Source organism: Saccopteryx bilineata, chromosome 3 (genome assembly GCF_036850765.1).
Source record: "Saccopteryx bilineata isolate mSacBil1 chromosome 3, mSacBil1_pri_phased_curated, whole genome shotgun sequence".
NCBI classification, from domain to species: domain Eukaryota; kingdom Metazoa; phylum Chordata; class Mammalia; order Chiroptera; family Emballonuridae; genus Saccopteryx; species Saccopteryx bilineata.
This window is the reverse complement of record NC_089492.1, coordinates 279,285,144-279,298,717: the sequence shown is the minus strand read 5'-3', so window position 1 is coordinate 279,298,717 and position 13,574 is coordinate 279,285,144.

Below are 13,574 nucleotides of genomic sequence, written 5' to 3'. Positions count from 1 at the left end.
ATAAGAGGATGTACTTTTCTACCTTTTAACAGTATTGCAAAGGAAACCAGATTATTTTACTTGAGTGTTAGTTTGGAATTCATTCTGAGAGTTAAGCAGGAACATTGGATCTCTTAGTCCACTAAGGCAACACATCACAGTGCAGTTGAAAGCTTGCGAGCCTGTTTACCCTCGCCCTGAAACCAGAACAAGCCAACCCCCCCACACACACACACACACATAAGCAGGGGAGGTCAGAGGCCCCTGCGGAGGAGTCAGCAATCCAAGTGGAGCGGACCTTTGGTGACTCAACAACGTACAAGACAGTCATTCACCTTATAAAAATAAAACTGGGTGTTTTATTTTGTGTCTCCACTGGGTGATGACATTTCCCTTTCCTGGTTAGGGCTGTTTCTACCAGCCCTTCTGACGCCCCTCTGTGTCCCGCTACCTTCAAACATCCCAGGAAGCAGCAGCACTCCTGAACAGTCGAGGTGGAAGAACAAACCTCTGGAGGGATTTTTGGACCCAGTGAAATCCTACCCCAGGTGGCTGAACAACTGAGGTGGCTACAATTAAGCAAGCCTCTTATTCTGATGGTCCTGCTGCTGCGTTGAGAGTGGTCAGTGTAGGGGTCAGAGTGGAAGATGGAAGACCAGCCACTTACTGTGCATTAACAGTAACTAGATGGTGGTGGCGCGGGCTAGGGTGGTGGTAGTCACAAGATGTCACGAGAGGTGGTCAGATTCTGGACATACGATTTATCAAGGGGAAAAAATAGGTAAGATAGTTTGACAAGGTGGGATTTACTCAAGTGGACTTAGCTGACGATATCAGCAGGTTGGACTGTTTCTGCAAAAACAAACCTGACAGCCACACACGACAAACACGGGGTGGGGTGGAGGGAGACACCTCCCAGCATCTCCCTTCATGTAGAGGAAATGTGTACTTGAGCTTGGACAGGGGTACAGAGAATCCCAAAGCTATTCATTGTTTTAATGAAGAGATGTGACTAAAGAGGTCGCTATTTCACTTCCTGTGTAGGTTAAACAAAATCAATTACCAATTCTAGGGGTATGAATACTGCCCAAGGTCACTTAAAAAGAAGGGCTTGTTCCAACAGAATCGCACATTGTTTCTATCGCCCCTTCCTCCCCTCCTCCCTGCCTCCCTTCTTTCCAGTCATTCAAGCCCAGCAGCTGACTTGGGATGCATTGTTTGGGGGTTGGGGGGGGAGGGAGAGGACAAACTAAAGCACCCTCCTTTGGCTCAATTAACAAAGCTCCTCGTTTCATAGATTTCATGCCCACCTGTTCTTTACAATGAGGACATCTGTGCAGTAGGGACATGGTCCTTTCTGTGACCAGCTGAGAACCACCTCTGACATCTGTCCTCTGACGGAGAGGCAGGGATCATGGGTCCACCCTTGTTGGGGTGTCACCAACAGGCAGCCTAGTCTGCTCTGGCCCCAGCCCTGTTAACAACAGTGGCCGGCCACCTGCGGGCAAAGCGAGGGAGCACAGCGGCATCGCTCACCCTCCCAACCGGAAATGCAGTCTGCAAACTGCCTACCGCCCTGGTCCGGCACCACATCCAGCCCCGGGACTCTGCAGGGTCAATCCAGACCAGGTCTAACTGGCTCCAGACTCTGGAGAGGGCTGGTTAGCTTCCCAAACTCAGGCCTGGGCCTCAGCTCGCTCTTCTCCTTCTTAATGGAGTTCCCAGCAGGCCATGATCTTATTCACATTGTCTGTAACGAATCCATTCAACACATACACATCAAGCACCTATACGCCAGGCACATGTGAGGTCTATCAGTGAACAGAGCTGACCAAAAATCCCTGCCTTTATGGGTTACATTCTAACGGGGGAGAGAGACCAGAAACAACACACAAGGTAAGTGCTCTGGTGTAACAGAAAGGAACACACGCAAGGGAAGAGACCAGCAGAGCAGGGTCGGGGATCTGGAGAGCGCCGGCTGGTGCTGGTAGAGGCTGAGGTCTTCCGTGGGTGCTCAGGACAGACGTAACTGACGAGGGAACACGTGAGGGAAGAACCTGAAGCAGAGGAGAGAGCCTGCGGTGCGGACACAGGGTGGGGTGGGGTGGGGTGGGGTGGGGTGGGGTGGGGTGGGGACACAGGTCCTGGCGGAGGGATGCGGAGTCCTAAGGCAGCTAGCCGGTTAGAGAGGCAGGCGGCCAGCGAGGCTGGAGTGGGGAGGGGCGAAGCTGTCAGAGATGGGGGGGCAGGGGCCTTTTAGGCACCAATGGGGAGCCACTGCGGGGTGCAGAGCAGAGGAGTTATACCTGACACACGTGTTCAAATCAGCACGCCAGCGGCTGTGCTGAGAATGGGCAAGGGGTTGGGGTGGGGGTGGGGGGGAGACCAAGTAGCAGCTGCTCCTTCTCTGGTCCAAGTGAGCGATGGAGAGCAGAGCGGTGCCACAGGTGTCATGGAAACGGTCAGCTTCCGGGTATATAATCCATTTACTTAAAAAAAAAAGTAGTGCCTACTTTTATTATAAAACAGTATTAAAGTAAATGCTAACCCACATTCGCCGTCACGGGTCATGTTTTCAGGCAGAAGAGGCTCACTCTTATAGGGTCCACTACACTCTCTCCTATAAACAAAACACATTCTTTTTTTAAAATGGGAAAATATAGAGAAGATTGAACAAGAAAATAAAAGTCGCCCATAAATAACCCTTTCAGTCAGAGATGACCGTTGTTAATAGTTTGGCATATATTACTTCATTCTTAAAGATGAACTTAATTTTGCACATTACTTTTTTGCCATATATGTATATTTTTTAACACTTGCAATGTGAGGACTTTTATATTCTTCCAAATGTCTTCCTAATTATCTTAAGACTGGGTAATAGTTCAATGTGTAGTTTATAACGATTTCTCTTTTATGGCACATTAAATGTTCTGGGTTTTTTGCTATAGAAGTCAATGCTGAAATCTTCATTTATGCAGAGGTTGTTTTGGGGTTTATTTATGTATTTATTTATTTATGCATCTTTTGAATTATTCCTTTAGGACATATTTGCAGGGATAGCATATGTGGGCCAAATTATATAACACTTTATGCATTTTGATTTGCTTTTCAAAGAATTATGTAGCAAGCTCCTAACAGTTTCATTGTAGCGTTTCCAGTTTTGAGGTTACTACGTTTTTATCATTTTATTTTACTTTTATTTGTGGAAAACTGAAACTGAAAGGGTTTTTCCTCTTTTTCTACATGTCTTTGATTGCTATTAAATATGAATATTTTTACACGGCTTTTACAATATTTTCAATGTGAAAGTTAAAAACTCCAGTTGCAGTTTATTTGTCGTTATAACCTGAGACGCTGTTCCAGTTAAAGCCAAGGAACGCAGGGACTGACGGTGGCCAAGAGGTACATTTCTGTGTCTTCACATTCCTGTTTGTTGATATGCGTACCACACTTGATGCAGCAATTACACTTTCCAAAATACATATATGTATGTATTCATGAGCTGAATGGTATGCATATTTGATCTTTATGAATTGTCTTATTTAAATATATAACATTTTATTGAGCCAACAAACTGAACAAGTATGTGCACCGGAAGTGGGGCATAAAGATGAATCCAGACAGGTCTTCACTTTCGAGGAATTTCCACTCTAGTGGGAAGAGGCATGTAAATAAAAAACACCATATGTGGTAAGTGTACACTTGTCTTTTATCTCATTTGACCATAGTCTGAAACCGACTGAGCACCAAAGTGGCAGAAAATATTCCTTATTGATTTCCAACAAACAGTCTCTGAAGCGTCTCTGAATGCTCCACTTCAGAGTCTGGTCAAAGCCATGAGCATTCAGTCTGAACACTTGGCTACTTACTCCTTTTAAGTAAATGGACTTGGGCTGCCAAGTCTTCTAATGCCTTTTAACTGGGGTTTAAGAAGAGGGTGGAGGAGGTATGGGAGGCAGATTGAGGCAAAGGTCGGTCTGGGAGCACAGGACATTGGGCTACTCTACAGTGCCATTTATACTAGAAAGGGGCCATTGCGGGGACACTCCTAGGGCTCACTGAAATGCTCCTAAACTTGGTCCTGGCTCTGCGGGCTGTGCTGCACTGCTCAGCTCATTCCCCTCTAGCCTGGGCCAGCCAAGGCATCTGGTACCAGGCCAGCCAAGGCATCTGGTACCAGGCCAGCCAAGGCATCTGGTACCAAGCAGCCTAGATTCCTCAGTCCCATCCTCCAGAAAGTCCAAGGTGTAAGCCATCTGCTCAAGAGAGAACACAGCAACATACAGACTTGCAGTCAACCCCAAAGGCGGTCACTTCATTTTCAGACAGAGGAGGGGGAAGACCAGAGGGCAAGGGGCTGGTGTGATGCTGGCAGGCGAGGGGGAGGTGCAAGTGTTAGGGAAAACACAGCCCATCACCAACAAATGTTAGACTCAGCATAGCCAGAAATGGTTCCTAAACGGCTTTGAACTTTGAGACTGTGTCCAACAGGCAAAAATTGAATAATGGAGACCTCAGCATCCAAAAGGCTCTGAAGCTTTTGAAAAGAATCTCTGAGGTTGGAGCCTGGGACCACCCTTTCAGGTCCCCCACCTCATCCCCCAGAAATACTAGGGGTCAGCCAGGCTCAGAACTGCTGGGCTGGGCTAGGTCGTTTCGGGGTCCCTTCCAACAGCCATGGTCTCTATAGTCTCTTCGTCTCAGTCTCAACAGGGCCGACCAACAGCTGGACTTCCTCCTCACCAACCCCTGCTCTGCTGGTCAAGAATCGCCTGTGAGTTCCAGCTTCAGGCCCAGTCTCTCCGCTAACCACTTCTATCCCTGGGTTTCTCTAACTGATTATTCCCTTAAGTTCCCAGAGGAGAAACACTCCTTTGCGGACAAGAAAGAGCACAGGATTTGACATCAAAAGCCTCATGTTCTGTGCCTGGGTGGGTCACGCTTTGCCTAAGCCTCAGTCTCCCCACCTGCAAATGAAAATGATTGCTTCCCAGGAGTGGCTGTGAAAATCCGATGAAGAATCAATGTTTCCTAAGGAAGTTTTGACAGCTGTAAAAATACACATACATGCTAACATTTATTTTAGGAAGCACCCATCTTATGTTGCTGTCATTTCTCTCTGCATTCGTCCCACAGACCTTTTACTGAGCATCTCTTTGTGCCACTGCCCACAGGGAGCTCCCTGCCCCACATAGGGAGGCGGATTGGTACACAGAAAACTCTAATATCACGAGATTAGCACAACTGTCTAAACAGTGCCTGGCACATTGTAGGCGCTCCCCTTGGTGTTTGTGGAATAAGTGAATACATTAAGGGAAATTACAGAATCACAGATCGAGGACGGGGGAAGATTCTGGAAGGTAACACGGGAGGTGAGGCTCAGAGGGCCGGGTGGGAGGGAACCAGCGTGCAGCTGGCCTCTTTCACAGGCTGCCAGGCCCTTCAACACTGACCTGTGACATGTTCATCCCTGTGTTCCCCCGGGGTGCCTAGCCACAGGCCCTGCACGTGGTAGGTGCCAACCTCCCCAGCATGAGACTGCAAGAGACTCTGCTTTCCAAACAAAACAAAGCAGCTACTCAGCATGGAAGCCGTAAAACTAACTTAGGTCATTTGGGTCACCCAGACCCTTCAGCCAGTTCACAGTGACATGTTTCTCATTGGTGCCACCTGCAGTGAGCATGGCATGGTTTCGAAAGTTCTCGCAGTGCTCTGTGTGGAGCTGGCCAGCACAGATTAATCCAGCCCATCTGCTTCGGTCCTCATCCACATATTTCAGAGAAGGTTTCTATTTGATTTAATCATGATCATATATTTTTAGCAGCAAGGGACTGTGGAGACAGGTAGACTCCTGTTCTGCAAATATTTTACATTTTCACAAGAACAGAAGCCCTATCTGCAGGAAAGACATCCACTATTTAAGTAATCAAATAATCTAATGGCCCTTGCCTGGGTCCCTGTCCAGGACCCCATCTCTGAATGAAAACACGGTGACCTGGGCTTAAAGAATTGATCTGGAGGCAGAGCTATAACCCCGAGGCCACTGGGCAGGGACATTTCAGGGGTCTCTGTATGGTCTCTGTCCTTAGATATAGCCAAGAAGAGAAATGAAGCTTTGGGACCAGGATGGTCTTGGGACACATTCCCTGTCTGAAGACAGAGGCTGGACAATCTCTCTGGATCCTTTCAATGAGTCCTCAGCTCTCCAGGGGCTGGGTCTTTATTACTCATAAATGAAGGTTTTGTTAAAAACAAGCACTACTGCCAAGCTGTATGCCTACAAAATATTTAAATCTGAAGTTCAGGTTCAAGGATTTCCATAGAGCCCTGTGACATGGCCAGCTATGCCTCCTGAATGGGACTGCGCTCCTGCATTCCCCCGGGGACTGCAGTTCCTGGAGCGAGGTGATCAAGTGAGGCGCACAGCCAGCCTGACCCAGGTCCAGACCCTCCAGCGCTTGGACAACCAGCCTTCCCTGATTTAATGCAGAGCCTGTGCCCAAACCCATGCCATAACAGGAGAGGGTGGTTGTACGTGTGGGTGTGTGTGGAGGTTGCTGTACAAGTCAGATGGCATTTTCTCTGGCTGAAGGAGATCACAAAGCTAGGGGATGTTTAGTCCAAGATCCACACAGGCCCTGGCCAGTTGGCTCAGTGGCAGAGCGTCGGCCCAGCATGTAGAAGTCCCAGGTTCGATTCCCGGCCAGGGCACACAGGAGAAGTGCCCATCTGCTTTGCCCCCTCCCTGCTTTCCTCCCTCTCTCTCTCTTCCCCTCCCACAGTCAAAGCTCCATTGGAGCAAAGTTGGCCCCAGGCACTGAGGATGGCTCTGTGGCCTCCGCCTCAGGTGCTAGAATGGCTCCAGTTGCAACAGAGCAATGCTCCAGATGGGCAGAGCATCGCCCCCTGGTGGGCATGCCAGGTGGATCCTGGTCGGGTATTTGCGGGAGTCTGTCTCTCTGCCTCCCTGCTTCTCACTTCAGAAAAATACAAAAAAGAAAAAAAGATCCACACAAAATGGCCTGCCGGCTGCACCAGCTCACCCATCTTCCTCTCCTCGCCCCTCCTCCAACTACCGTTCATTAGGTGCCCCATTAACCTGCCTTTATGTTCCTTTGTTTTTTATTAGTACCTGAAATTTTTTTAATCTATGGATTTATAGCCATTCTCCCAACAGGAAAAAGTTCACGAGTGCCGGGACCTTACTTGCTGTACCCCTGGCATGTAGCGTCTGGCTGGTAAACATGTATTGAATACATGAATGAATGTTTCATGGCTCAAGAGCACACTGGTCCACAGGTTTTTGGCCTCTTGAAAATGGCAACCTATAGGTACATGATCTAAGCAGAAGTGGAAGACACTTCCTGGCTACCTGAAAGTATCCTCTCTGAGCTAATGCCACCGACCTAACCTCAAGCAACTAGAGCTAGCAGGAGTCACACTGAGTCACTTAGGCTGCCAGGGAAAATGAGTTCTTTCTGCACGATGAGGGGCGTTCTGAGCATGCACCCTGGGGCCAGACCACTTGGGCTCAATCCTGGGCTTCTCACCCTGTAGCCAGGTCACCTTGGGCAAGTTGTTTAACCTCCATGTGACTCAGTTTCCCAGAGTGGTTAGAGGAGAGTTAGTGTACTGAGTTTCCATGGCTGTGAGAATTAAATGAGGGAACATACATAAGGCGCTGAGAATTGAATGTGGCACATGGTCACCACTCTCGTCAAAAACTCTGCAAGGAAAAAGGATGGAGTTGCTCAAGCATGTGCGCAAATGCCATCGTCGAGTCAGAAGGTCATTCCTGAGCAGGCGCCTGTGGAATGTAGAGAACCCACCGTGGGCTCTCTATCCATTGCCAGCTTAACCCCACCCCAGCGGCTTGCTTCTCCCTCCTCCTCCCAAAGGGCTCCCTCTAGGGTCCCTCTCTTCATGCCCTAGGGTCACTGCCCAGCGCCACCTGGTGGACTCATAGAAGAGCTCTGCAGCCATTCACATGCCAGCCTACGCCCCAGTTATTAAATCCAGCAGACACATGAGCCAGTGACCGGAAGTGGTGGCGAAGGCCCCAACTCTTTGAATAGTGTGAAAACACAGACATGAGTTAAAACCTATGAAACCTCTCACTATGAAGTGTCCGTGGGTAGAGCTTTTCTCTAAGCAATGGAAAGAAGAGGAAAAGGGGCTGGATTGGCCCAAGGCCTCCGACCCTTGGCCTGTGCCCCTCTCTGGGCCACAGTTGGAAACTTCCTTTCTCAGAGGTCTATGGAATCCAGGGTGAATTTCTAGATGGGGTGAGGAAGGGACAAGGAGAACGGCTTACCTCCATTTATCCACGAGGCAGCGGGGAGTCAGGGAGAGTGGCTTTGCTCGACAGACCAGTGTCCCTAATGCTGATGCCCTGCTCAGGGACTAGGGGGTGGATCCAGCTGTCATTTGATAACAAGGGCTCAAAGGGGTCCATAGACTCTGTGTGAGGGGCACCAGCATCCCATCTGTGTAAGAAAACCCTGTGAATCATTGAAATACCTCCTCCCCACCCCCAGTTGACACCTGGCTAGAGTTCAGAGAACACGTTGATTCCAGGTCCCAGTGTCTTTCCATGTTGTTATCACAAAATGGCAAGATGATGAGACAGCGTTTATCATCTCCTAATCATCAATCACGCGATGTTCATGTTTAGGACAATGTCTGGCATGCATGTTCACACTGTATGTCCTGAGGGGGCTGACATGCGGAGCCTGGGACAAGTCTGGAAGGGTGTCTGCGGAGGCCAGGCTAGCCGGTCAGCAATAACCATGCGCAGCACCGGTGACCGTGGGGGCAGGGCTAGCTCTGGAATAACAGGAACCACATTATTCTTCACCAGGCAAGAGAGTCCTGCTCTCAAAGATGATCCTCTGCTTGGGAAAGTCAGGAAAGGCCACGTGGAAGGACTGCCCTGCAGCTAAGTCTGGAATGATGAAATAGGAGTTGGCCAGGCAGAGAAAGGGGAGGGGCATGTGCAGAAGTTTGAGTCAGGGAAGGGCCCGCCCTGCCAGGAATGGAGCGCACTGGCTGGAGTGTGTCCTTCTGGGAGAGTATTAGGGGGGTGATTGTAAAGAGCCCTGCGGGCCACACTAAGGATGGAGGACTTGACCCTGTTGACAAAGGGGAGCCAGCAGAGATGTTAAAACAGGTGTGTCATGACCCAAGTCAGAAGCTAGCTCGAGGGAGACCTCTTGTTAACTGTATGAAGCATAGATGAGGGCGAGACAGACTGGAAGCAGGAAGATCAGTTTGGAGGGCTGAGCTAAGGCCGTTGCAGCATAAAGTGTGGCCTCCCTCCAAGCCACTGGGCAATTAGTAAGGTTCTTTATCAAGGACAGCCTGGAGATTTTGCATTTACTACCACACTATTTCATCACAACCCAGATTGCCAACACAGATGGAAAGAGGCTGGCGCTGCAGCAGAACCTGACCCTGACCTGCAGCCCCCAACATGCAGGCTGGGCTTTCTCCAATGCCATCACTCCAGCCAGACTGGCCTGTGTCGATAACCCTGGGAACAGCCGCACCTTCTACAGCAGCCATGGGCAACAGTGCTCCCTGACCTCGGCCCTTATCTCCCCATTCACGAAAAGGGACACATCCCCTCATGATGAGATCATGAATAACACAAGCAGCAAATACCTAAACACTTGCTGTGTGCCAGGCATCGAAGCACAATCTTTCTGGGGATTCTCTCTTTTAACATCCCAACAACCCTGGGGTAAGCCCTGGAAGAGTAATCAAGAGCCACAATGACAAAAGGGCCCTTGAAGAGAAGGGAGAAACAGTACAGAATCCACTGAACCCTGACATCCTAAACTAGCCACTCTCTGGTAACAAGGAATACATCCTGGAGAGAAATCTCTTTCTCTCCACCTCCCTCACCCCTCCACATCCCACCAGAAAGCGGGGGGTTTTATCGGAGGCTTCTGGTAAATGTCCTTGGTCTATCAAAATGTCTGCTAAATATTTAGCACATTTTTCTTTTCCTTTTTTTTTTTTAAAGTTCCTCATTACGTGGCCCTGGCCGGTTGGCTCAGCAGTAGAGCGTCGGTCTGGCGTGCGGGGGACCCAGGTTCGATTCCCAGCCAGGGCACATAGGAGAAGCGCCCATTTGCTTCTCCACCCCCATCCCCTCCTTCCTCTTTGTCTCTCTCTTCCCCTCCCGCAGCCAAGGCTCCATTGGAGCAAAGATGGCCCGGGCGCTGGGGATGGCTCCTTGGCCTCTGCCCCAGGCGCTAGAGTGGCTCTGGTTGCGGCAGAGCGACGCCCCCGGAGGGGCAGAGCATTGCCCCCTGGTGGGCAGAGCATCGCCCCCTGGTGGGCAGAGCATTGCCCCTGGTGGGCGTGCCGGGTGGATCCCGGTCGGGCGCATGCGGGAGTCTGTCTGACTGTATCTCCCCGTTTCCAGCTTCAGGAAAAAAAAAAAAATACAAAAAAAAAAAAATAAGTTCCTCATTACGTGATGGGTGGCTTTTCATTTCCAGCCAACCTAGGAAATGGCTCTCACATGTAATGAGGTGGTCGGCGGCTGTGACAGCGTGCTCATTAGTTACACCTCTCAGTTCCTGGTTTAAAAAAGACATTAAACTCCTACAGGTGCACGATGAGTTCCTTCATCCCTAACATTTACCCCTTTGTAACGAGGCCCCGGAGAATGTCTGGGAAGCTGTTTCGTGCCAGGCATTTACTGCCTGGGACAATATTTGGGGGACCAGCATGAGCTACAGCAAGTCTAACTGGTTGGGGAGGAGCCCAGGCAGGATTCTACTGGTATTAGTTTAGAAGACAACGTGGCTGGTAATGTTAACTAAGAGCCGGGATTCTCGAGAACTGCTTTTGCAAACTTTCTCATGCTGTCATTTTAAGAAATGCAGCGTGACTAGCTGTCAGCAGATGTTTTTCATGGGAGGAGGCTGATGTTGCGGAGTTGAGATGGACAGTTCTTCGTTCTAAGAAAAGACCAGCAGAAAGTCCAAACGTCGCGAGGGGCCTGTGCCAGACGGCTTCCCACACAGGGCCTGAGGAAGGGAGGACCTTGGGGTGTGGTCAACACTTCCACATCATTCCGAGGCCAAGGTGTGTCAGGGAGGAAAACAGCCCGGGAACAAAGCTGCACTGGAGTGGGGACCACAGAGCAGGGCCCCGGAGCCTCGGTAAACACGTGGCATCCCTGGGAAGCCGTGGATGTTTAGGACAGGTAGTTTCCTCTCTGGTCTTGTTGAAGTAGAGTCGAGAACTTCCTAGAAAAATGACCATCAGAGTTCTAAGGCTCTGGCCTCTGAGGGAAAGTGGTACCCAGTGGGCTACGCTCCCCCTACCAAGCAGTAAGTCAGGACCGGCCTCCATGAGTTACTGGTAAAACTGAAGGAGTCCCTAGAATAAGGTTGACAAGGGGTACCAGAAACATGCTTTCATGAGACCACTGCACTGTCTGACCCAGGGCCTTGGAAGACACCTCAGGGGCAGGACTCCAGGCCTTGGCGCTGGGAGACCGTCCTCCAGGCTCCAGATAAACACACGCCCAGAGCCTTTTTGAGCCTCGGTTTCCTTCTCTATAGAGATGTTAGCACCTGGCCTTATTATTTTCCAAAACTGTTCTGAGGAACCAAAAGGAGAATAAATTCAGATGCACGTTATATATCCTCTGTAAATGCCTATGACCATGACAGGTTAGGAGGACTAACCACAGTGGCTCTTACAGACCCGAGCCTCTAGATCAGAGCCCTGAAGGGCTCGTGGGGCTCAATTTTATACCCGACCCGACCTGAACCCCAGAGTCTCCCGTTTCTGCTCGATCAAATTCTTGCCAGAAGACTCCTTAGAGCCTGAATGCTGATGTTAATTTTAGGGTGCCCTGGAGACTAATCTAAAACGAGTGAATCTTTACAAGCACCATGGCATAACCTCTTAAATAAACAAACACACAAAAAAGGCTCTACCACACCTGCGCCAGAAATACCCAGTGTCCTGAAAATGTGAGCACACAGAGAAGGCACCCTGTCTGGGCCCAGTTTACAACACAGAATCTAGCCTTCTCTCTCATGACCATCAAGCAGAAGGTCAAGGTTAGAAGGCCCCTGAGCCACTTTGTTTGGAGGGGAGGTGGAAGCCAAGACCAGCTGTCTCGGAGACCTGGGGGAGGTGCAAGGCACCCAGGTGGTCATCCCCCCAAATATAGAAAGAAAACCTTTACCTAGATTCTGCTGCCAGAAGGGAGTCGCATTTTGCACTTGTAGAACTATTTCCTGGCTGAGAGCTGACCTACATTGCCAGCCCTGCCCACGCCAGTAATTGTTTACCACGGGGTGCCTGTTCTTTGGCCATCGTCCTTTCTCTGGTGTTCAGCCTGTTAATTGGTTTCCAGTGGTTCTGTTGCACCAACTGGACCGAATCCCTCCCTCTGATCTGTCCGCTGGCTTTCCCAAGCACGCCCAGGGGAAGAGATGCCCTCCAAGACATCACAGTGACCCCGAAGAGTGCTCCACTCACAACAACCGTCTTTGAGGAAGGGGTTATTTGAAAAATGCTTGTGACCACATGGAAATGAAGAAGGGAGGAGACAGAAGAGTAAGAGGGGAAGGCAGGCAGGTTAGCCTGATGGAAAGGAGCTCTCCTTTCTTTCTTTCTTTTTTTTTTTTTTTTTTTTTTTTTTGCTAAGACCAAAGAATATCTAAGCAGAAAAAGAATTGCGAAGGCAGAGAGGGGACCTGGTGTGAATGCCTCACTTAAGGACAGGCAGGGGAGCTCTACTCTTTTGGCTGGCAAGCTAAAGATTCTATAGTATAAGTAGAGTAGCAAATCAAAGCACTCTTAGATGGTCACAGGTAGGGACTCAAGCGAGGAGACTGGATCAGAGAGGGAGAAGTGACTTAGCTGGTGAGTGGAAGCATCTAGAGTAGCTCTCCGGACTCCCTGTCCCCGGAGCCAGTGGTCTCTCTACTCGTGGGCAAATGCCACTGTGCCCTCCCCTCCATGTAGGTTTTTAGCTGTTGGGTTCACAGCTATATTCCAAGTGCCCTGGAGAGTGCCTGGCACACAGAAAGAAACCGATAACTATCTTTGGAATAAATGAATGTCCTATTTAGTGACATTTCCTCTTAAGACAGAGTGGAAAGGGGTTCTTCTCTACAGGCTGTGTTGAGGCCTCAGACCTGTAAGTGCCTTCCTTATATAGGGGTTTTCTTTACATGCTGATCACGGTCCTGTTTCAACAATGGGGAGGGCTGTTGTTATGGCAACCTGGAAAGCCTCTTGTCCTGGCATGGATAAGGTCTGTCCATGTGAGGGCTGGAGGGAGGGGGGGGTGGCGCTTGAAAATGTTCAAAGTTCTTTTAGTTAAAGGAATTCAGTGAGAGAAGGAGAAGAGCCAGCCCGAGTGGAGCAACCAGGGCATAACAGCCTCAAGATCAAGGCCAGAGGAGGGCTGAGAGAGGCTCCAGCATGTGTGGCTGGGGAGGGACCGCTCAGTCCAGGAACAGTGATGAGCAGAGGGCCCTGCCAGAGTCAAGGGAAAAAGGCCTGTCAGAGAGTTTCTTTTGGTGAAGATTACAGAGGTTTTGGGATGTGTTGGC